Consider the following 23774-nt stretch of genomic DNA (forward strand, 5'->3'; position numbering starts at 1 on the left):
GAATCCAACAAGATATAAAAATACATCATGATGGGGACTTCCCTGGTGGTCCAGTGGGTAAGACTCTGCACTCCCAGTGCAGGGGGTCTGGGTTCGATCCTTGGCTGGGGAACTAGATCCCACATGCATGCCACAACTAAGAAGCCCACATGCCACAACTAAGACCTGGCGCAGCCAAAATAAATAAATAAATAAATAATAAAGAGATTTTTTAAAAAACACATCATGACCAACTGAGGATTATCGAAGGAATACAAGGCTAGTTCAACGTTCAAAAATCAGTGCAATTCACCATATCTACAAAGTAAAGAAAAACAACATACGATCATCTCAATACATGCAGAAGCCTGTGACAACATTCAGTATCCATTCATGATAAAAACTCTCAGCAAACTAGAAACAGAACTTTCTCAGCTTGATAAAGGACATCTTTACTACTACAAAAACAAACAAACTTTAAAGAACATGTTAATGGTGAAACACAAATGTTTTCCCCCTAACATCAGGAAAAGATGTCCACTTTCAAAATTCCTGTTCAACATCATACTGGGGGTCCTAGCCAGTTCAATAAAGCAAGAAAAAGAAATAAAAAGCATACAGACTACAAAGGAAGAAATCAAACTTCCTGTATTTGCCAATGACATTACTGTCTATGAAGAAGATCCCAAGTGAGTTTAGCAAGGTTGTAAGACACCAGGTCGGCATACAAAATTCAATCCTATTTCTACGTACTAGCAATGGACAACTGGAAATTGAAATTTTAAAAGCACCATTTACAACAGCACCAGAAAGCATGAAATACATATTAATCTTACAAAATATGTGCAAGAGCCAATTATTAAAACTACAAAAAACTAATAAAAACGTCAGAAAAGGTCTAAGTAAATAGATATATCATGTTCATGGCTCAGTATTATTAAGCTGTCAATTCTCCCCTAAGTGATTTACAGATTCAATACAATGCCAATCAAAAATCTCAGCAGGATTTTTTATATGTATCAACAAGCTGATTCCAAAATGTACCTGAGGGAATGCCCTGGTGGTCCAGTGGTTAGGACTCTGTGCTTTCACTGCTGAGAGCCTGGGTTCAACCCCTGGTCGGGGAACTAGGATCCCACAAGCCACGCAATGCAGCCAAAAAAATAGATATAAATAAATAAATACATACATACATAATGAAAATAAAAATAAATAAGTAAAATGTCCTTGGAAAGGCAAAGCAACTATAACATTCAAAAACAATTCTGAAAAATAACACAATTAGAGAACTCATACTACCTGATTTCAAGACTTAGTATAAAGCTAGAGTAATCAACAGTGTGGTAATGGAAAAATGAAAGACACAGATCAATGGAACAGAATACAGAATCCAGAAACAGACCCACATATATATAATCAACTGGCTTTCAGCAAAGGTACAAAGGTAATTCAATGGAGAAAGATGTCTTTTCAAAAAACACTGCTGGAACAACTAAACACCCATATGCAAAAAAATAAATCTCAATCTACACTTTGCACCATTAGAAAAAATAACTCAAAGTGATTCATATACCTAAATATAAAATTCTGAATTACAGCAGAAGGCAGACAGCAGAAGCAAGAAGAACTACAATCCTGCAGCCTGTGGAACAAAAACCACATTCACAAAAAGACAGACAAGATGAAAAAGCAGACAGCTATGTACCAGATGAAGGAACAAGATAAAACCCCAGAAAAACAACTAAATGAAACGGAGATAGGCAAAATTCCAGAAAAAGAATTCAGAATAATGATACTAAAGATGACACAGGACCTCAGAAAAAGAATGGAGGCAAAGATCGAAAAGATGCAAGAAATGTTTAACAAAGACCTAGAAGAATTAAAGAACAAACACCTACAAGAATTAAAGAACAAACAAACAGAGATGAACAATACAATAACTGAAATGAAAAATACACTAGAAGGGATCAATAACAATAACTGAGGCAGAAGAACGACAGAATGGTGGAATTCACTGCTGCAGAACTGAATAAAGAAAAAAGAATGAAAAGAAATGAAGACAGCCTAAGAGACATCTGGGACAACATTAAATGCAACAACATTCGTATTATAGGGGTCCTAGAACGAGGAGAGAGAGAAAGGACCCAAGAAAATATTTGAAGAGATTATAGTCAAAAACTTCCCTAACATGGGAAAGGAAATAGCCACCCAACACCAGGAAGAGCAGAGAGTCCCAGGCAGGATAAACACATGGAGAAACACGCCGAGACACATAGTAATCAAACTGACAAAAATTAAAGACAAAGAAAAATTATTGAAAGCAACAAGGGAAAAATGACAAATTACATACAAGGGAACTCCCATAAGGTTAACAGCTGATTTCTCAGCAGAAACTCTACAAGCCAGAAGGGAGTGGCATGATATATTTAAAGTGATAAAAGGGAAGAACCTACAATCAAGATTACTCTGCCTGGCAAGGATCTCATTCAGATTCGATGGAGAAATCAAAAGCTTTACAGACAAGCAAAAGCTAAGAGAATTCAGCACCACCAAACCAGCTCTACAACAAATGCTAAAGGAACTTCTCTAAGTGGGAAACACAAGAGAAGAAAAGGACCTACAAAAACAAACCCATAACAATTAAGAAAATGGTAACAGGAACATACATATCGATAATTACCTTAAACGTGAATGGACTAAATGCTCAAAGCAAAAGACACAGGCTCACTGAATGGATACAAAAACAAGACCCATCTTTATGCTGTCTATAAAAGACCCACTTCAGACCTAGGGACACATACAGACTGAAAGTGAGGGGATGGAAAAAGATATTCCATGCAAATGGAAATCAAAAGAAAGCTGGGGTAGCAATACTCATATCAGATAAAATAGACTTTAAAATAAAGAATGTTACAAGAGACAAAGAAGGACACTACATAATGATCAAGGGATCAATCCAAGAAGAAGATATAACAATTATAAATATATATGCACCCAACATAGGAGAACCCCAATACATAAGGCAACTGCTAACAGCTATAAAAGAGGAAATCGACAGTAACACAATAACAGTGGGGGACTTCAACACCTCACTTACACCAATGGACAGATCATCCAAAATGAAAATAAATAAAGAAACAGAAGCTTTAAATGACACAATAGACCAGATAGATTTAATTATATTTATAGGACATTCCATCCCAAAACAGCAGATTACACTTTCTTCTCAAGTGTGCACGGAACATTCTCCAGGATAGATCACATCTTGGGTCACAAATCAAGCCTCAGTAAATTTAAGAAAACTGAAATCATATCAAGCATCTTTTCTGAACACAATGCTATGAGATCAAAAATGAATTACAGGGAAAAAAACGTAAAAAACACAAACACATGCAGGCTGAACAATACGTTATTAAATAACCAAGAGATCACTGAAGAAATCAAAGAGGAAATCAAAAAATACCTAGAGACAAATGACAATGAAAACACGACGATCCAAAACCTATGGGATGGGCTTCCCTGGTGGCGCAGTGGTTGAGAATCTGCCTGCTAATGCAGGGGACACGGGTTCAAGCCCTGGTCTGGGAAGATCCCACATGCCGCGGAGCAACTAGGCCCGTGAGCCACAACTACTGAGCCTGCGCGTCTGGAGCTTGTGCTCCGCAACGAGAGGCTGCGACAATGAGAGGCCCGCGCACCGCGATGAAGAGTGGCCCCCGCTTGCCCCAACTAGAGAAAGCTCTCGCACAGAAACGAAGACCCAACACAGCCAAAATTAAATAGATAAATAAACTAAAAAAAAAAAAAAAAAAAAAATTTAAAAAAAAAAAAAAAAACAAAACCTATGGGATGCAGCAAAAGCAGTTCTTAGAGAGAAGTTTATAGCTGTACAAGCCTACCTCAAGAAACAAGAAAAATCTCAAATAAACAACCTAAACTTACACCTAAAGGAACTAGAGAAAGAAGAACAAAACCCAAAGTTAGCAGAAGGAAAGAAATCATAAAGATCAGAGCAGAAATAAATGAAATAGAAACCAAGAAAACAATAGCAAAGATCAATAAAACTAAAAGCTGGTTCTTTGAGAAGATAAACAAAATGGATAAGCCATTAGCCAGACTCATCAAGAAAAAGAGGGAGAGGACTCAAATCAATAAAATTAGAAATGAAAAAGGAGAAGTTACAACAGGCACCACAGAAATACAAAGCATCCTAAGAGCCTACTACAAGCAACTCTATGCCAATAAAATGCACAACCTGGAAGAAATGGACAAATTCTTAGAAAGGTATAACCTTCCAAGACTGAACCAGGAAGAAACAGAAAGTATGAACAGACCAATCACAATCACTGAAATTGACACTGTGATTAAAAATCTTCCAACAAACAAAAGTCCAGGACCAGATGGCTTCACAGGTGAATTCTATCAAACATTTAGAGAAGAGCTAACACCCATCCTTCTCAAACTCTTCCAAAAAATTGCAGAGGAAGGAACATTCCCAAACTCATGCTATGACGCCACCATCACCCTGATACCAACACCAGACAAAGGTACTACGAAAAAAGAAAATTACAGACCAGTATCACTGATGAATATAGATGCAAAAATCCTTAACAAAATACTAGCAAACAGAATCCAACAACACATTAAAAGGATCATACACCATGATCAAGTGGGATTTATCCCAGGGATGCAAGGATTCTTCAATATACGCAAATCAATCCATGTGATACACCATATTAACAAATAGAAGAATAAAAACCATATGATCATCTCAATAGATGCAGAAAAAGCTTTTGACAAAATTCAACACACATTTATGATAAAAACTCTCCAGAAAGTGGGCACAGAGGGAACCTACCTCAACATAATAAAGGCCATATATGATAAACCCACAACAAACATCATTCTCAATGGTGAAAAACTGAAGGCATTTCCTCTAAGATCAGGAACAAGACAAGGATGTCCACTCTCGCCACTATTATTCAACATAGGTTTGGAAGTCCTAGCCATGGCAATCAGAGAAGAAAAACAAAAGAAATACAAATTAGAAAAGAACTAAAAAAAAACAAAACAAAAAAGAAAATTCTGAATTATAAAAATTCTAGGAGAAAATACAGGGGCAAGTCTTCGCACTCTCAGATGGGGCAATAATAAGAAAGCAAACAACTCTAATTCAAAAAGTTTAAAACTCCAATTCAAAAAGATACATGCACCCCAATGTTCATAGCAGCACTATTTACCAAAGCGAAGAAATGGAAATAACCCAAGTGCCCAATACACACACAATGGAATATTATCCTTATTTTTTTAAAAAAAATTTTAATCAACTATAAAAAGATATTTGGAGGACAAATAGGGAAAGTTGAATATGCACTGAATAATTCTATAGAATTGTTCATTTTTTTAGATGTTATCATTATATTTGGTTATGTAGAACAAGGATTAGCAAACTTTTTCTCTAAAAAGTGAGGTAGTAAATACTTTCTGCTTTGTGGACCACAGGGTGTCTTGTAAGTGTTCTGTCAGTGTAGCACCAAAGCAGTCACAGACAATATGTAAATAAAGGAGCACTGCTGTGTCCCAATAAAACTTTATTTATTAAAAAAAACATGTTCACTGCAGCTCTATTTACAATAGCCAGGACATAGAAGCAACCTAAATGTCCATCGACATATGAATGGATAAAGAAGATATGGCACATATATACAATGGAATATTACTCAGCCATAAAAAGAAACGAAATTGAGTTATTTGTAGTGAGGTGGATGGACCTAGAAGCCTGTCATACAGAGTGAAGTAAGTCAGAAAGAGAAAAATACCGTATGCTAACACGTATATATGGAATCTTAAAAAAAAATGGTTCTGAAGAACCTAGGGGCACGACAGGAATAAAGACACAGACATGGAGAATGGACTTGAGGACACAGGGAGGGGGAAGGGTAAGCTGGCACGAAGTGAGAGGGTGGCATGGACATATATATATGACCAAATGTAAAACAGATAGCTAGTGGGAAGCAGTCACATAGCACAGAGAGATCAGCTCAGTGCTTTGTGACCACCTAGAGGGGTGGGATAGGGAGGGTGGAAGGGAGGGAGATGCAAGAGGGAAGAAATATGGGGATATATGTATATGTACAGCTGATTCACTTTGTTATAAAGCAAAAAAAAAGGCAGTAGGCCAGATTGGCCTGAGGGCCATAGTTTGCAGACAAAACTCTAGTGACAGAGAGCAGAGTAGTGGTTACCTATGGCAAGGTAGGCAGCAGGGTGAGGGATGAAGGCAGAACTGTCTGGAAAACAGCACAAGGGAACTTTCTGGAGTGACGGAAACATTCTATACCTTGATTGTGTTGTTAAGTTACATGCATGGGTACATTTGTCAAAACTCATCAAACTCCATATACTTAAAATGGGTGCATTTTATCATATAAACAATAACTCAGTAAACCTGATTTGTTTTAAAATGTACTCTTTTCAGGTAACAGCATCAATGATGTGAAAAGCATGCCGTTTGGAGCCAGAATAATCTGAGTTCAAATTTTAGCACCAAAATTTAACAACTATGTGACCACTGTCAAATCACTTTTGAGGGTGTTTCCTCCCCTTAAAACGGGTTAATAATTCCTGCTTCACAGGTTGGTTTCAAAAACGAAATAAATGTATGTAAGACACATAGTATAACATCTGGCACATAAGAGGCACACTCCCTGATTATTTTTTAATTTTTTTAAAAATAATTTAAGAAAATTAGTCAGTAAAGATCAGAAAACTACACTAGCTTCTTTTGTACTCTTCTAAAACATTCTGACATTCTTTATTCACTGTTTACTGTGGTTTCACCTGACTTCAAGCACTGGCATCCAATGTCAGTTCCTGTGATTTCAGAGTAACTTGGGTCTCACAGCAAGCACTGAGTTTAGAAAAATACTCCATGACGAATATGTTATAAAAGGAAATCTGAGAAGATAAGAGCCAAAAGTAAGAAGTATCCATTTTCCCAAGTAAGGAGAATGGCAATAGAAATGGTATAATATTTATAAGGAAAAACCAATAAACTTAGTTGGATGTTTTCTCCTTTTATAGACTAGGATTTGAATTTTATCCAAACCAGTAGCCAACCAGCAAAACTACAAAATGACAAAGCATCTGTATAGTGCTTTATCTCGAGCGTTTCTCAGGACAGTAGTGGGGAGTAGGTAGGATGACAATATCAAATTTGTTCTTATTTTATAAGTAAGGATACTAAGTCTGAAACAGATGAAGTGGCCTGCTCAAGGACACACTGCCAATAATTGGCGAAGTTCGGATGTGAAGTCAGCCATGTGGCCCCGTATCATATGCCTTCAGTAGACATCACCATCAGAGAGTCATCTTGGGTTTGTGAAACTCCACATAACTGCTAGGTGCTGTTCTCTTGCTTGACATCTTTGGCTGTCTCAAAGACTAATTCATTACAGTCTGACATACTTAATTCCTAACCATTCAGGAATAACTAGCCTTTTGAGGTGGTAAAGACTATTTTTGTGGCCGAATATGGGCTTAAGATAGGACCATAAGTGAAAATTCAAAAGGACTGATTTCTGGGACTTCCTTGGTGGTCCAGCGGGTAAAACTGCACTCCCAGTGCAGGGGGCCCAGGTTCGATCCCTGGTCGGGGAACTAGATCCCATGTACATGCCACAACTAGAGTCCGCATGCCGCAACTAAGACCCGGCACAGCCAATATAAATAATAAATAAATAAATATCAAAAGGACTGATTTCTAATAGAAGAGCCTACAGAGTGACATAAATGGTAAATCCCTCACACCGTCTCCTTCTCCCCATCCCAATACCCACATCACACACACTGATATCCACACCTTCCCCACGCTCTGAACACAGCTCTGAAGAGATAAAAAAGGAAAACACACCATTGTCCCACACAAGTATTCGTAACAATCACAGTATCTCAGTATCAGGTCTACTGGTGCATTCTCTGAGCAAGGACTGACAAAAATGGGTTATCTACCCATCTTCTATTTGTATGTCCCAATCAACCGAGAGGTGGACCACAAGACCATAAATGTGAAGACATATGAATGAAACAAACTTCCTTCCACGAACAGCTCCCTCCTCTCCCCCCGCTTACAGTGGGGTAAGACAGCCCGACAGTGACTCGGAGCACTGCTTCCAAATGGATGCCTGTCCCCATCAGTAATAACCAAGTTTATTCAAGCGCACTTCAATGTTAACTTTAAATGAGGGGATTACCAAAAGTCCAAGTGTGTTCATCTAGCTTTGTCAACTTTGTTTTTTTCCTCAATCTGTGAGTCTGGTCAATTATAATTTTTAAAGATTTACTATAATCCTTCATGGTTAACTTTTTGCCCTTATTTTATAAGAAAACAAATGGAAAGATGAGATTCAATATACAGAAATGTCCATGACAGGTTAATATTTCTAGAATGTATTTACTCCACTTGGTATTCTGAATATTCTAAACAAAGCTGGTATAACTGATTTAAATCACTGTTTCCTTCCGCAAATGGTGGCGCCTTCAAAAGTGTTATCTTGAAGGGGAAGTAAATGATTTGCTCAAGTCTCTGAATTGTACTACTGCTTTATTAACCCAAAGTCCAGTCCCATCTTAATCAAATTTGAGAAACGTACTCATAATCCATGCCTGTTATTTTTCAAAATTAAGGTAAAATAAGGAAGAAAAGCTGCAACTAAATAACTCAGATATCCTATTACAAATGTTGAAAACAACCCATCTCTAACGATTTCCTAAACTATAAATGCATAGAGTTCTGTCCTACAGAGACACTCTGCAAAGTCCACTCAAAGACTAAGAGCTGACTGAGAAAATAAAACTGCTCTTTCTATTAACATTCAGTTCAACCTGCACCTTTAAAAAAACTGCATTTAAGACTCTCAATTCTCAGAAGCATTCCCTCTTTACGAAACAAACAGCTAAACCACTGTTCTCAGAAGCATCAGACTTTTAAAAATGCTCTCTTAACTCATACAAAAATTATCCAAATTATTGTCATTACAGCTACCAGGTAATAGGCACCTACTTAATGTTAGGCACACTATGAAGTATGTCACATAGTTTCATTTATTGCTAAGAATGCTGTAAAGTATGTTACTATACCTTACACAGTAGGAAACTGAAGCTCTGAGGGGATAAGTAACCTGCTCAAGGCTACCCAACTAGTCAATGGAAGGGTGGGGATTTGAACTCAAATTTACCTAATTCCAAAAGATGTACGTTCTTCTAAACTGTGCTACCTCCCCAATTCACAACAGAGGTATGAACAGGCAGAGGAGTGAATGGATTTGTCCAGCAGTCGTAATCATTTCACCAAAAAAGGGAGAAATTTTCTCGATTAGAACCACTTTCTGAAATCCATAGCTCACTGTTTAAACCTCAATTCTTTTCAAGAAGTAATTAACAGGTTAAAAAGAAAGGTTAGAAATCCTTATAAAGTACACTAAATTTCATCACAGATCTGCAAGTGAGCTGTCATGTTTAACAAGTCCCCAGAGTTAGTGGTTCTCTGGGTACCACACTAGGGTGAAGTACCAAGCACTTCACCCAATTCAAATGCATCCTGAGCACCTGAGCTGTGTTAAGACTCCTTCCTGGCACAGAGGCACAAAGCTAAGACCCATCACAGCCCTCAGGGAGTTAACAGGCTAGAAGAGGAGTCCATTTATACTATATATGCAGTTACTATTAGTCAGGCAAAAAAAATGAAGTGTGAGAAATCCTAAAACAAAAGTATGAATAACATGCTATCAGAGAGGGAAAGCAACTGGCCTACTTGTCATATGTTCTAAGTAGTGTTTGTTTACATTTTGTCCCTCCCTGACAACACCTTCCAACCTCTGTCACCGTCCCTCCCCACAACCGCCCCCCACACAGGTACACACAGCCACACAACCAGGAAGGAAAGCCCTAAGAGCAAGGATTATGATTCCTAAAAGTGACCTTGTTGTTGTACTTTAAAAATACAAACTTATGCCATCAGGACATGTTTCTTTAGCTTTGTCAGGTGAAGTAAGTTGCTTTTTCAGAGCAAAATTAGGCCAACCTAACCAGGAAAACCCGGGCAACACTTCACATTACTCACTTAGCATGAGAAACCAATCAACGCATATTGACCCACACCGTATTTCTCAAATTTTTCTTGTTAATTTAGCAGATGGCAAAGGGATATACAACTGATAGGAACACATTCTGGTCATTTTGTTCCACCACGCAATTTGACAGACATTTAGGCTTGTTCCACCGGGGGGACTTAAACAGAATCATTCTCACATCATAAGCCAAATGAACTGAATTCAGCAGAACCGATGCACCCAAAGCTTGACAACAAGGCTTGTACTTCTTGCAGCCTGCAAATCCCCTAGAGACCACGAAAGCCTACAGGACTAACAATGATTTATCTCAGCTGATCACAACTCCTTTACAAACTTGCAAAAAATGATCTTTCCAAAACTGCCTGCATTTATCCTGATCTGGGCAATCCAACAGTTTAAAGAAATAAAGTTACTTATGAAAATAAAACTGGGGGGGGGCGGGAGGCAGGGATGTTGAATAAGAAAAAAAGGCACACTGCTTTTTCCTTTAGTTCTATATGCCTCGGGCAACAAACTCTCAAAATAACTTCACTGAGGAGTGTAAAAGCTAAGACGAACACCAAAGTATTGCTCAATCCAACTTACACTGTCAACTCCTGAGTTCACAGTAAGATCTAGAAACTTAAATGTGACGGAATCATTTTGCTGTAAGAACTAGTTCAAAAAAAAAACACACACAAAAACAAAAAGCCAATCCTTTCTTCTGATAGAAAAACTCTTGAGGATTTCCCCCACATTTATTTTAAAATCTTAACATACTGGTTGACTCTGGGGGGAAAAAGGGGGGGAGGGAGAGGGGTTCAGTAAGCCATATTTACCCAAAAAAAAGTTTGGTTTGGTCTCAAAGTATGGCTGCATTTGAACTCGACAGAGCTGAGCCCGTGGCACGGTCCCAAAGCGGGTCCCCTCGGGCTGCACGTCTCCGACCCGCGCGGGTGCCCCGGCCGCGCCCCCGGGAACAGGCGCCGAGAGCGCCCCCCTAAGGCGGGTAAGGCCCGGCGTGTTTACCGCTCGCGCCGGCCCCCGAGAGCCGCTCCCTCGCGGCCGCAGCACTTGTTCGCCGACTCCCGGACGGGAGGGACCCGCGGAGCAGCCGCAGCTCCCGGGGGGCCACCGCGGCTCCCGCTCCCACAGGAGCCGACCGGGCAAGGCCGGGGGTCCAGGCACCTGAGGGGGCATCGCGGCCGTGCGGGACGGCCGTGCCCCCCACTCCGGGAGTGGAGGCGGCCCCGAAGTTGGGCTGCGGGAGCGGCAAGGCGCGCCGCGGCCCCGGGGCAGACAATGCGTGAAGGGGGCCGCGGAAAGAATCGGGGGCCGCAGAGCCGGGGGGCGCTCCCGCGACGCCCATTCATCCCCGCCCGCGCGCCCCCGCCCAGCCCCCGCAGCCCCGGACCCCCGCTCCGGCCCCCGCCCGGAGGACCGGCCGCAGGGGGAGGGGCCCGCGCTCCCCACCCGCGACCCCTCCTCAAATCACAAAACTTCCCCCAACTCCGCCAACTAAGTTGCGCTCTCACCGTGAGGCGCCCAGGGTTCCCCCGCGGGCCGAGCCGGAGCAGCTCCGCACCTTCGCTGCGGAGAAAGACAATAGGCGGCCGCTCCTCCGGCGGCAGAGGCGGCGGTGGTGGCAACGGCTTGAAACTGCGGCGGCAGAGGCGAGGAGCGGGCGCGGCGACCTCGGCGGAGCCTAGAAGCTTCACCGCGGCGGCTCCGGCTCCCTGCTGGCCCTGCACACAGCCCCAGCCAGCCCGCGCATGCGCCACAAGCTACTCGGGGATGGGCGGGGCACCCGGGGAGGGCTGTAACGCCTACGAGCTCTCCTGTGAGTAAGCGCGGAGCCGGGGGCCGCGAGCCGGGGTTGCACAGCAGAGCTGCCCATCAAGCTCCGTGAGACCAATAGGAAGACACCTGGGCGGTCCCCTCGGGTTGCTAAGGAAGGCTGAGGTTGACCGCAGCTGCAGCGCTGCGGCAAAGTGATCAAAGTCGGGTGGCTGGTAGAGGTGTAGACTGAAATGCTCACTCACCCTCTCCTCTGCGCCCTGACTCCGGAAGCCGCCCTTCCTCTGTGTAAGGGTGCTTACCTGAGCTGTAGCACTTACCGTAACACATACTGAAATGATTTACTCTTCTGTTTCCCTCCACTTGAAATCAGAAAGTGGGGTCTTTTCTGTGTCCAGTGCCTGAGAGAGTCGTGGCTAGGTATTCAACAAGTGTTTTAGTTGGATGGATGGATGGATCTATGGTGGCATCAGGATTGTGACAGGGCGTCCATAAACTTTTGGCGTCCCGATCACCGCAATATCAGACAATCTGCAAGTTGCAAGGACATCTGGTGGCTTTTGAAAAGCAAAATGTGGTCTGTTAATACACGAATAAACTCATTTTGATAGTTGTGCGTTTATTTTAATGTGTATTGGAGGAAAATGCCTTTCACATCAAAAGACTGTTTCATTGATGTTATTTCTTAGATAAGCTGTAAAACATGAATCTACTTAAAGAAAAAATTTAAGTAAAAAATTTACGTTATATAGAAAGTATGTATGTACTTATACTTCACGTAAGTTCAAAAACGTGCAAATTGATAGTAATCAAAGTAAGAACAGTGGTTACCTAGAAGGAGAAGCATTATTGGCTGGGAAGGAGCAGGGCAGGTGCTGGGCAAGTTCTGTATTTTGATCTGAATGGTAAATAACAAAGGTATAGACTTATGTGAAAATTCATCCAGTGTACAATTAAGATTAGTGCATTTTACACAGGTTACACACGTATTTTATATCAATTTAAAATACTTATATAGGATATGACCCCCAAAAATGTGAAGATGCAAAGGACTATCTTTTGGGAAACCTGATCCAACCAAGCTCCCTACCAGTGACTGACTACCTGAGAGGGGCTACTGTGAATACTTACTGCCTGAATCAGGCACTTTCATTGTTGTTTGGCTCTAAATCTTAGAAGTGCTCCTAGCCTTGAGCAGAAATTTGCTTCCCTGTAAGTGAACCTGATTCTCACATATGTTTTCTTACTTCAGCCTCACAGAATGGAAAACCAAGGCCAAACGTTTCCAGTGCTTCAGGTGAAATTATTTCCCTATCACCTTATTATTCCCTCCTCCATACTCACTCTAATCTGTCCTGTCAATATATTTGAAAGGTGGCCCAGAGAGAGGAGACTCCTAGATCCTAGTCCTGACTCTGTCCCAAAGAAGCCCACCCTGAGGAGGTCACCACTTCTCAAAGAACTTCAGTCTCCTGTAAAGCAAGGGGACTAACCTAGAAAATCTCTTGGACCCTAACACGTGAAAACCCCATGGTCTTCTGCTGGAGCAAACAGCAGCAGACATTACCATGTTGTCTTTCTAGTGACTGCTGACAACAACATTCCCTGCTCCCAGCCTCAGCAGGATTTATACCTTCCCAGTGAGCTGCAGAAAAGGTCGAGAGTCCAGCGTTTTTCAAAGTTTACCATGCCTACAAATCACCTGGGACATTTTGTTAAATGTGGATTCTGACTCAGTAGGTCTGGGGTGGGATCTGGGATTCTACACTTCTAACAGACTCCCAGGTGATTCTGATGCTGCCGGTCTGGGACCCTGCTTTGAGGGGCAAGGGTCTACTCTACTCTACATTCCCCAGACAGCTAAATCTTCTGTCTTCTTGGGAAGTCCTAAGTAGTTATCTGCATGGCTGGCACATTCTCATCATCCAGGCACCAGCTCTAATGTCCCTCGTCAGAGAAAACGTCTATCTAAAATAATTCACTCTCACCTAGTCCCTCTCATTCATATTACTCAAACCTATTCTCAGCATTTATTCCGGTCTGAAAGTATCTTATTTGGGTGTGGTTATGGGCTCTCTCCCCCAACTGTAATGCAAGTTCCCTAAAGTCTGTTTTGTTTACCCCTCTCTCTCCTACACCTAACAGAGTCCCAGTGGGAACAGTAGGCACTCAGAAGTTTTGCATGAATGAATTTGTACAGAAGGAGCTACTATGAGGTGCCCTCAAACTGACGGTCCCTGATACTAAAGACTTGTTCTTCCAAGGGACACCAAATGTCTCTATTCAGTATGCCTCATTTCACCAGAAAGAGATTTGGGGTTTAGTAATTCTCTCACTTTTCCTGAGTAAGTTTTCAAGCCAGGAAAGATACCAGGGCCTTATCAAGCAGCAGTAGGATTTTGTATCTCTCAACTATCTCTAACCTGTCTCTCCAGTCAACTTACAGTTCTCCAATTGATTTACATAGGTTATAATACCTATAACTCTAACAAGAATAAACCCCATTTTGCAGAGTCCCTGGAAATTACCAAAGCAAGGAAAAAACAAAATCAACACAGATGTAAGAACATGAATTTCTCTTGAGACCCATGGTCCCTAAAATGTCTACTTTGGTAAAAGAAGGAGCGCTGGAACCAACTTGCCTCAGGGCTCTTCTTTCATAGCAGTGGACTCTTTATTCCTTTCACAGTACAAATAGTACCCTGCTGTTGCCTTAAGTAACTTTCACTTTCAGCCCCTTGCTTGGGGTGAAGCCAACTCCACCACAATCTCAGTTCCATGCTTTAGCATACCATCAAACCTGAGCCAATCAATGCATCCTATCTGCAGGTCAACAATTATTAGTTCAGAGTTGGGCACATGACCCCAGACTGGCCAATTAGGGGCAATAGGAGTAAATTCTACCCTCTGTTTGAACTATCGGGGTAGCTGACATTTTCTCAACTGGAAACTGGAAGATAGGCTTATCAGCTGTCTCTGCCATGAGGACAGAATCTCTTCACATGGAGCCAACACAGTAGAAAGGTAGAGAAATTAAAAACAACATCTTGGTGACATTGATTGGACAGCTGAATCTAGCAATTCCTGAAGCTAGAACAACACATAGACTTTTCAGTCATGTAAGACAACAAAGACAGTCCGAGTGGAGATTTCTGTCACTTGCATCCGCAAGAGCTCTCATTGATACATCACCCGGGAGCAGATGATCCCTGGTCAGTTCTCTGACATGCTTTCAATTCAGTTAGCAAGTAACTATTGAGAGTCTACTGTGTGCCAGGCTTAGGCTTGGTCCTGGGATTCAAGATGAAGAGCATTGTTCTTGTCTTTAATGAACTCTGTAAAATGAGGGAAATAGGCAAGCAAGCCAGCAGGAAATCAGAAGTGTAAGTGCCCCCCCAGAGGCAGACACAGGGTGTTATGAGGCATAGGAATACTTCTGCTTAGAGGGTGAAGGTTCAGGGGAGGCATCCAGGAGGAGTGACAGTTAAGCCAGGTCTTGGAGGACAATCCACTGGGTAAAGAACGGTGGTGTAGCTAGTGCACGAGGCTTGGGAGTGCGTGCACAGGTAGCAGAGGCCATTCCCAGGAAAAGGAAGAGCCAATCCAAAGACACCAAGGTATCAGAAACACAACACACACAAAAACAGGAGCAAGAAGAGGTAAGAGATAAAGCTGAAGGAAGTGAGTCAAAGTCAGGTTACACTGCTTTGCTAAGGAGTATGGCCTTTATCCTGAAAGGCCAAGAAGAACCTTCCAAGGATTTTAAGCCATGGAACCAGGATGAAAACAGATTTTCATCTTGAAAGATCACCCTTGCACCATGTGCTTAAGCTGAATTTAAGTGGGGGATGAGGATGAGAGTGGGGGACAGGAGAATCTCTAAGAGAAACCTGGCTCCAGGGAGGAGGTTTGACAGTCCAGAGCTAAGTTTTCACTTCTTAAGCGACAGAGAGAAACTTTCTTCCTCAATATCAAGCCCAAAGCTGTCCAATAGAAATATATGGTGATCCACATATGTGATTTAAAATTTTCTAGTAACAACATTTAAAAAGTAAAAAGAAACAGATGAAATTAATTTTAAAGGTATTGTATTTAACCAAACGTATGATAAACATTGTAATTTCAACATGTGATACCTACAAAAATTTATGAATGAGGTATTCTGTTTTATCATACTAAGTCTTCAAAAGAATCCAGTGTGTGTTTTACACTTAAAACACATCTCAATTCAGTCTAGCCTTGTTTCAAATGTTTAAAAACCACACGTGGCTGTGACTACTATACTGGACAGCACACTTCAGGTTGATTGATTCTGATAGAGCGTCCCTGTGGGAGTTTGTTCCAAACGTTAACGTGTGCCTGGGCCATAATGCCTTCACTATACCTCATTCACTTGCACTGTCTCATTTATTTTTCACATCCCTGGGCTGGTGCTGTTATTCACCTTTTTTTTTTTAATTGGGATATAATTGCTTTACAATGTTGTGTTAGTTCCTGCTGTACAACGAAGTGAATCAGCTATACGTATGTATATATATATATATATATATATATATATATCCCCTCCCTCTTGGACCTCCCTCCCCCCACCCCATCCCACCCATCTAGGTCACCACAGAGCACCGAGCTGAGCTCCCTACACTACACAGCATGTTCCCACTAGCTATCTGTTTCACACATGGTAGTGTGTGCCTGTCAATCCCAATCTCCCAGTTCATCCCACTTGCCCCCACCCCATGTCCATATGTCAGTTCTCTACGTCTGCATCTCTATTCTTGCCTTGCAAATAGGTTCGTCTGTACCATTTTTCTAGATTTCACATATATGCATTAATATATGAATTTGTTTTTTTCTTTCTGAGTTACTCTGTATGACAGACTCTAGGTCCATCCATGTCTCTACAAATGACCCAATTTCATTTCTTTTTATGGTTAATATTCCATTGTATATATGTGCCACATTTTCTTTATCCATTCATCTGTCGATGGACACTTAGGTTGCTTCCATGTCCTGGCTATTGTAAATAGTGCTGTAATGAACATTGTGGTACACGACTCTTTTTGAATCATGGTTTTCTCAGGGTATATGCCCAGTAGTGGGATTGCTGGGTCATATGGTAGTTCTATTTTTAGTTGTTTTTTTTTTTAAATCTTAGCGAATGGGTGTCTTTATTTATTTATTTATTTATTTATGTCTGTGTTGGGTCTTCGTTTCTGTGCGAGGGCTTTCTCTAGTTGCGGCAAGTGGGGGCCACTCTTCATCGCGGTGCGCGGGCCTCTCAGTATCGCGACCTCTCTTGTTGCAGAGCACAGGCTCCAGACGCGCAGGCTCAGTAATTGTGGCTCAGGGGCCTAGTTGCTCCGCGGCATGTGGGATCTTCCCAGACCAGGGCTCGAACCCGTGTCCCCTGCATTGGCAGGCAGATTCTCAACCACTGCGCCACCAGGGAAGCCCTATTTTTAGTTTTTTAAGAACCTCCATACTGTTCTCCATAGTGGCTGTATCAATTTACATTCCCACCAACAGTGTTCCCTTTTCTCCACACCCTCTCCAGAATTTATTGTTTGTAGATTTTTTGATGATGGCCATTCTTACCGGTGTGAGTGATACCTCATTGTGTTTTTGATCTGCATTTCTCTAATAATTAGTGATGTTGAGCATCTTTTCATGTGTCTCTTGGCCATCTGTATGTCCTCTTTGGAGAAATGTCCATTTAGGTCTTCCGCCCATTTTTTTGGTGAAAGTAACTCGGGCTTAGAGAGATTAAATAACTTGCTCCAAATCACATAGCTACTAAGTGACACAACTTAGCTTCCAAAGGTCAAAAACTAAGGGAACGTTGCTAAATCCACTTTAGAATAGCACACTGGCTAGGTCTTCCCTCACTTGGGCCCTCTCAGCTCCTCCCCTCCCCTTCTCCATTTAGGATTGTGAGTGTTCAGCCTAACTACAGAGTAAGTGCTCAGTAAACAGCTGTTTAAGCACCCAGTTCCTTGTCCAGAATATATTCCTGTAATACGTATTAGAAATTCTACAGACACAAACACAGCAATAGCGAAGAAATAGATTAGAGCTATATGCTGGATTACAGATCAGTGCATAGTAAATGGCATTTATCATTATGATTATTACCAGCTCAGATAGTATTAACATTTTTAGGGACCTTGATGTACATTCATTGCAAATAGTCCTCCAGAAAGATTATGCTTGTTTACCTCCTTGCTGTTAGGGTGTTAAGAGTGCTTAACCTCTCTGATTTAAGTTCTTCTTCTATTAGACAGAAAGACCAGAACTTTAGAAGCATCCAGGGCTGGCTTTAGATCCTGGATGCTCAAATTCTTTGTTTGTAAATCGGTCACCCCCACCCAATAGCCACACAATGATAAATACATAAAAACAACCTGTGCGTAGCCCTTAGCACATTGCCTGGCACAATGCAAGTGCTCTGCCTGCTTTAACTCCCTCCTCCACTTCTCCCTTTATAGACAATAAGAAAATGACACTCTAGGAGTAAACCTGATCATGCGGAAATAGTGCTATTTAGAGAAATTCAGGGAAACATGGACCCTGCCACAATTGTAATAGAGAATTTCCAACAAAAAGTGCATATTGTCATGTATTGACCTCTCCAATAGGTGTGACCGCCATCTAGTCTCCTGCCCTTGAGCGGTTTCCCAGCCTTTAATTAATATAGGCCAGATGTACCACTTAGTGATAGAACGATTTATTTAATTGCTGAAACCCTTGCTTTTCTCCATAATGACCCTTCCAGCAACAGGTTTGCTAAAGGCTGCTCATGGGATCAAATTAAGCTTCTAAAGTCATTATATTTCCCATGGTAGAAGAGTTAGGGGGCGGCTGGGTTGATGGAAGGAAGGGAATCACAAAAGCCTTAGGATTAAGGGAACACCCTGCCCTCAAAAAAAGTTATTGCCATATTTCTCAGTCAGGAGTCAAAGGGATTTAATTTTAGGGTCCAGAGATATTCTCTCTATAACTGTAAAAGAAAACCAGACTCCCTTTTGGGGGTTACATAATTTTGATTTGGTTAGGTTTGGTTTGGTGTTTGCTTTAAACGTAGGTTCCAGTTTGGAGAAGATGGGGACTGTTATTCTGATTCCGGAGAGATTTATGGGCTGGCTCAAGGACTGCACATTTCATCCTATTGCTTTTTTCTTTGTGCCTGGGCTTTTCCAGTTTATTCAGCTGCTCTCATAATTATCCCAAATTATTTATAATGGTGGGTTTCTGAAGCTGGAGTTAAAGAAACACCATGGTTTTTCTGAGCCTTAAACACTATTTAATGGAAAAAGGACTCTAACGATTCATGGGAGGCCTAAATTCAGGTTTTCTTTTATTTTTTAAATTTTTATTGGGGTACAGTTGATTTACGATGTTGTGAAAACTCAGGTTTTCTTGGGCAGATTATTTTTTTAAATTTTCATCTTTGATACAATATTTTTTCCTAAATTGTATGGAGTTTGCAATATTAAAGAAGTCTTTATTCGCACACAAATGTCACCAATAACTACAATTTCAGTACAGCTAAAAACGGCTTTTTTCTTTTCTTTTTTCTTTTTGAATGGAACGAACATATCACTTATAACTTTCATGTTTTTAGGTCTTATAGTATAAGTTCCCAGGTACCAAAGTACTTCGGGAAAGACCTGGTCAATAGGATGTAATTGAGTCAGAAGCTTATTTTTTTCCCTACTTTGTATTATCCAATGTACAGTTCATTTTCAAACTTTACCAGTTGTTCCAATAAGAATTTTTATAGCTGTGCTTATTTTTCCCTTAAGTGATCTGATAAAGTCTCATTCATTGCATTTATTAATAGTATCTCTTTAGACTGTCATAATTTAGAAGGGTTTCCCCATCTTTTTTTCTTTTGGTCTTCCATGACATTGACTTATTTGAAGAGTCTAGGTCAATTGTTTAATAGTTTGTTGCACAATATGGGTTTGTCCGATTGGCCCCTCCTTGGTAGAACAGGGTGATTTTTTTTTTTGCAAGAATACTACATAAGTGATGTTATATTCTAATATACATGTATGTATATATATCTATATATATATATATAAAATAAATATATTTTATAAAATATAAAAATATAAAACTATTTTATAAAAATATAAAACTAGTTTCTTTTTCTTTAATGTGATTAATACTTTATGTCAATTCACATTGAACCTCTGTCTGTAATTGTTAGCTCTTTTTAATTCTGTTCTTAGCTTTATTTTGTTTATTTATTTAAAAATTTTTATATATTTTTTTGGCTGTGTTGGGTCTTTGTTGCTGCCTGCGGGCTTTTCTCCAGTTGCAGAGAGCAGGGGCTACTCTTCGTTGAGGTGCACGGGCTTCTTATTGCGGTGGCTTCTCTTGTGGAGCACAGGTTCTAGGAGTGGGTGCTTCAGTAGTCGTTTCTCGCGGGCTCTAGAGTGCAAACTCAGTAGTTGTGGCGCATGCGCTTAGTTGCTCCACGGCATGTGGGATCTTCCTAGACCAGGGCTCGAACCTGTGTCCCCTACATTGGCAGGTGGATTCTTAACCACTGCGCCACGAGGGAAGTCCCTAAACTAGTTTCTTTTACAATGCTCTCCTTAAAACATTGGTTTCTGGAGCTCTTCCTAAGAAGAAGCTTTGTCTATTTAAGGGAATATAAGAAATGCTTTATATTCTGTAGTCCTGTCCTCTTGAGGATTCACTGTGCATAGTACCATTACATATTAAGGCTCTAAGAAGAACTGCCTTTAAAAAACCGTTTAGCTTTGTTTAATTCTATATTTCTCAAACTTCTTTCATCATGAAACCAATTTCTCTCGGAAAATGCATTAATATCTCATGTTGCATTAAGGGCACATTTTGAGAAACGGTGTCTGGAATCCATTCAATTCATCTTCCAGAAAGAAGAGTATAGGTATAATTGAGTCTGAAGCATCATTTACTATTTATCCACTGTTATCAACTGAATGTTTGAGCCTCCTAAAACTCATATGTTGAAGATATGAAGTGACATAAAGAGGTGGGGCCTTTGAGAGATAATTAGGTATAGATGAAGTCATGAGGGTGGAATCCCCATGATGGGATTAGAGCCCTTATAAGAAGAAGAGGAGACACCAGAGCTTCCTCTGTCCACTATGTGAGGATATAGTGAAGAGCAGCCATCTGCAAGCCAGGAAGAGGGTCCTCACTAGGAACCAAATTTTAGACTTCGTAGCACCTTGATCTTGGACTTTCCAGCCCCAAAACTGTGAGAAATAAGTGTCTGCTGTTTAAGGTACACAGTCTATGGTATTTTGTTATAGCAGCCCAAGCTGACTGATATACCCACACTGTCCATTTCAAAGAGTCTTCATTCCTGTCAGTAAAGAAAGACAGATGCTTCCTAAATCTCATCTCTAACCTAATCCAATCATTGCTGTTAAATTTCTACATGCAGTCCCACTCACTGCAAGTACCTTTTCACTTGGATAGTCTGCTGAACCTCAGAATTTATTCCAAAAGTGAGGTCTCCTTCTCTCCCTCAACTGCTCCATTTCCTGCTTTCCTTTTCTCTCAGTTCCATCTAATCATTTCCAAAATTCTGCCTTATTCATTCCACAATCTCTTTTACAAATCAAGGCCAAGTTTTCTTTTCTGCTTCTCTCATGTTCAGTCACCAACTCATGACTGAATGATAGCAATAGTCTCCTAATGAGTTTCCCTGCCTCTAATATCTCCCAACTAGTCCATATTTCTGCTATAGAATGATTTTCCTAAAGTACAACCCTAACTTGTCACTTCCCTGATCAAAAAACTTAAATGGCTCACAGTTGTTTACAGAATAATACTAAACATTTTAGCAGAGCATCAAAAATTAATTGACTTCCAGTGTCAATTTGCACAAAAATTATAATAGACTCTTTCTTTACCTAAACACAAGTCCCTGCTCAAGCTTCTAACTCTCCTTTTAGCCATCTTTTCCAAGAAGTATTTTACTATCCAATCGTCCTGCTTAATATAATTTATTTTGGTCCCCCCTGGAATATTATTTTATAATTTAAACTTTTTGTTCTACACCTTTAGTCCTTATCCTCTGCTTTCAAACTTAGTCAAGCCTCTATTTTCCTAAAAAATAAATTAAAATCCCTGACATAGATACATTCTTAAGACATTGCCCCATCCCTCTTCTTGCCTTCCCCATCATGCTTTTTAGCCTACAGTCACTAGTAATTCCATCTCCTCATTATCTGCCCTCATAAGTCAACTTTATTTATGTAAAATATACATTCAATAAATACACTCATTTTTAAGTGTACAATTCAGCGAGTGTGACAAATGTCCCCCTGTCTTGTTAGTCCTCACCACCACCCATGACCCCAGACAACTTAGATAAGATTTGTCTTCCCTAGGGTTCATTTAAGTGGAATCAGAGAGTTTATGCCTTTGGCAAGTATATTGTTTACTGCCATGCAACAAATGATCCCAAAATGTAGGTTAAAATAGCAAAACAATTATTATCTACACAGTTTCTTGGGGTTAGGAATCTGTAAGTAGCTAAGATGGGTGGTTCTGGTTCAAGGTCTCTCATGAGGTTGCAGTAAAGCTGTCAGCTGGGGCCACAGTCTCTGGACTAGGGCTGGAGAATCTGCTTCCAACTTTACTCTCCTGGCTGTTAGCAGATTTCAGTTCCTGGTTACCTGGTCCTCCCCACAGAAATGCTCACTGCATGGCTTGTTACCAAGTGAATGAGGAGAAACAGAGAAAGAAGGAGAGACAGAGAGAGAGAAAGAAACAGATAGCTGAAGCAACACTACTTTTTATGACATAGTCTCCAAGTCATGTACGAACATTTCTTATTATATTCATTAGAAGCATGTTGCTAAGTCCAGTCCACATTTAAGAAGAGGAGATTATACGAATGACTGAATTCTAGGAGGTGGGAACCACTGGGGCTCATTTGTAGGCTAGCTATCACAGTCTGTTCTCTGACCTCACATTGATTCACATTCTTCTCACATGAAAAATATCCTCATTATATCTCAAGGCTGAGAAAAATATTCTCATCACATCCTAAGGCCTTCAGAAGTCTCCAGACCACTTTAACATCAAAGTCCAGAATTTCATAACCTAAATGAGGTCCAGGTGTGAATGTGGCTCCTCAGATGTAGACCTTAAGTATAGTTCCTTGAGTATAGCTCTTAATCTTTAAACTAATCCTATGAAGTAGACAAATGATCTGTCCCCTCCTCCAAAGCACACATCCAATGTACAATTGTGAAATAGGCATCGGATGTTCGTTATAGATATCCTGTTCAAAAAGGGAGGAACTGGGAGGCACAAAGTCATCACTGGTCCATAGCAATTCTGAAACCCATCTTGGAAAATATTGTGAGTTCCTAGATTCGGACTCAGTCCTATCTCTGCCCAGGAATGGTTCTCATAGCTCTTGGTTCCACTCTCTGTGTTATCTTTCCTTTTTCATGAAAGGTAGCATATATCTGCAACTAAGTAGTTTCCTCAGTTTGCTTCTGTCCTGTTGAATTTCGAGAGCTCAAAATCCTTTCTACATTTTGTACTGTTTTCACCTCTTTTAGTCTAAGTTGGTAGTGTTTCTGCTGATATAATTATTTTAAATACTTAGTGGGTCTCCTGTGAATCTTATTGGGGGCCCACTCCATTAAAATAAAGCCACACTCACAAATCTCTTTGATATAGTTCTTCTCTACTTTGGACGTCCGTGGAAAGACAATACTCTAAAGCTTCTTAGAAGTCCCATTGTTTGATTGAGAGGACCTGTTAGTCACACCCTTAGCATCATAGAGGACTTTTTGTTTGCCTGAACACTACTGTGAGGCAACACATTTAAGTTTTCCAAGTATTAACAAAGCATTTTACAGACACACA

General features: G+C 40.7%; 1 protein-coding gene across 14 annotated transcripts in view; it reads right to left on the reverse strand.

Moving 5' to 3' along the window:
• The window catches only part of AKAP13 (A-kinase anchoring protein 13), a 344171-nt gene extending 332465 nt beyond the window's left edge, over positions 1-11706 (reverse strand). For all 14 annotated transcript variants that reach the window (XM_059912544.1, XM_059912539.1, XM_059912543.1 and 11 more), the window contains exon 1: positions 11624-11706. The gene's annotated coding sequence lies outside the window, so the exon portion shown is untranslated. The remainder of the gene's footprint in view (positions 1-11623) is intronic.
• Between the last annotated feature and the right edge of the window lie 12068 nt (positions 11707-23774).

The sequence above is a fragment of the Balaenoptera ricei genome, chromosome 2, assembly GCF_028023285.1.
Source record: "Balaenoptera ricei isolate mBalRic1 chromosome 2, mBalRic1.hap2, whole genome shotgun sequence".
In the NCBI taxonomy this organism is placed as follows: domain Eukaryota; kingdom Metazoa; phylum Chordata; class Mammalia; order Artiodactyla; family Balaenopteridae; genus Balaenoptera; species Balaenoptera ricei.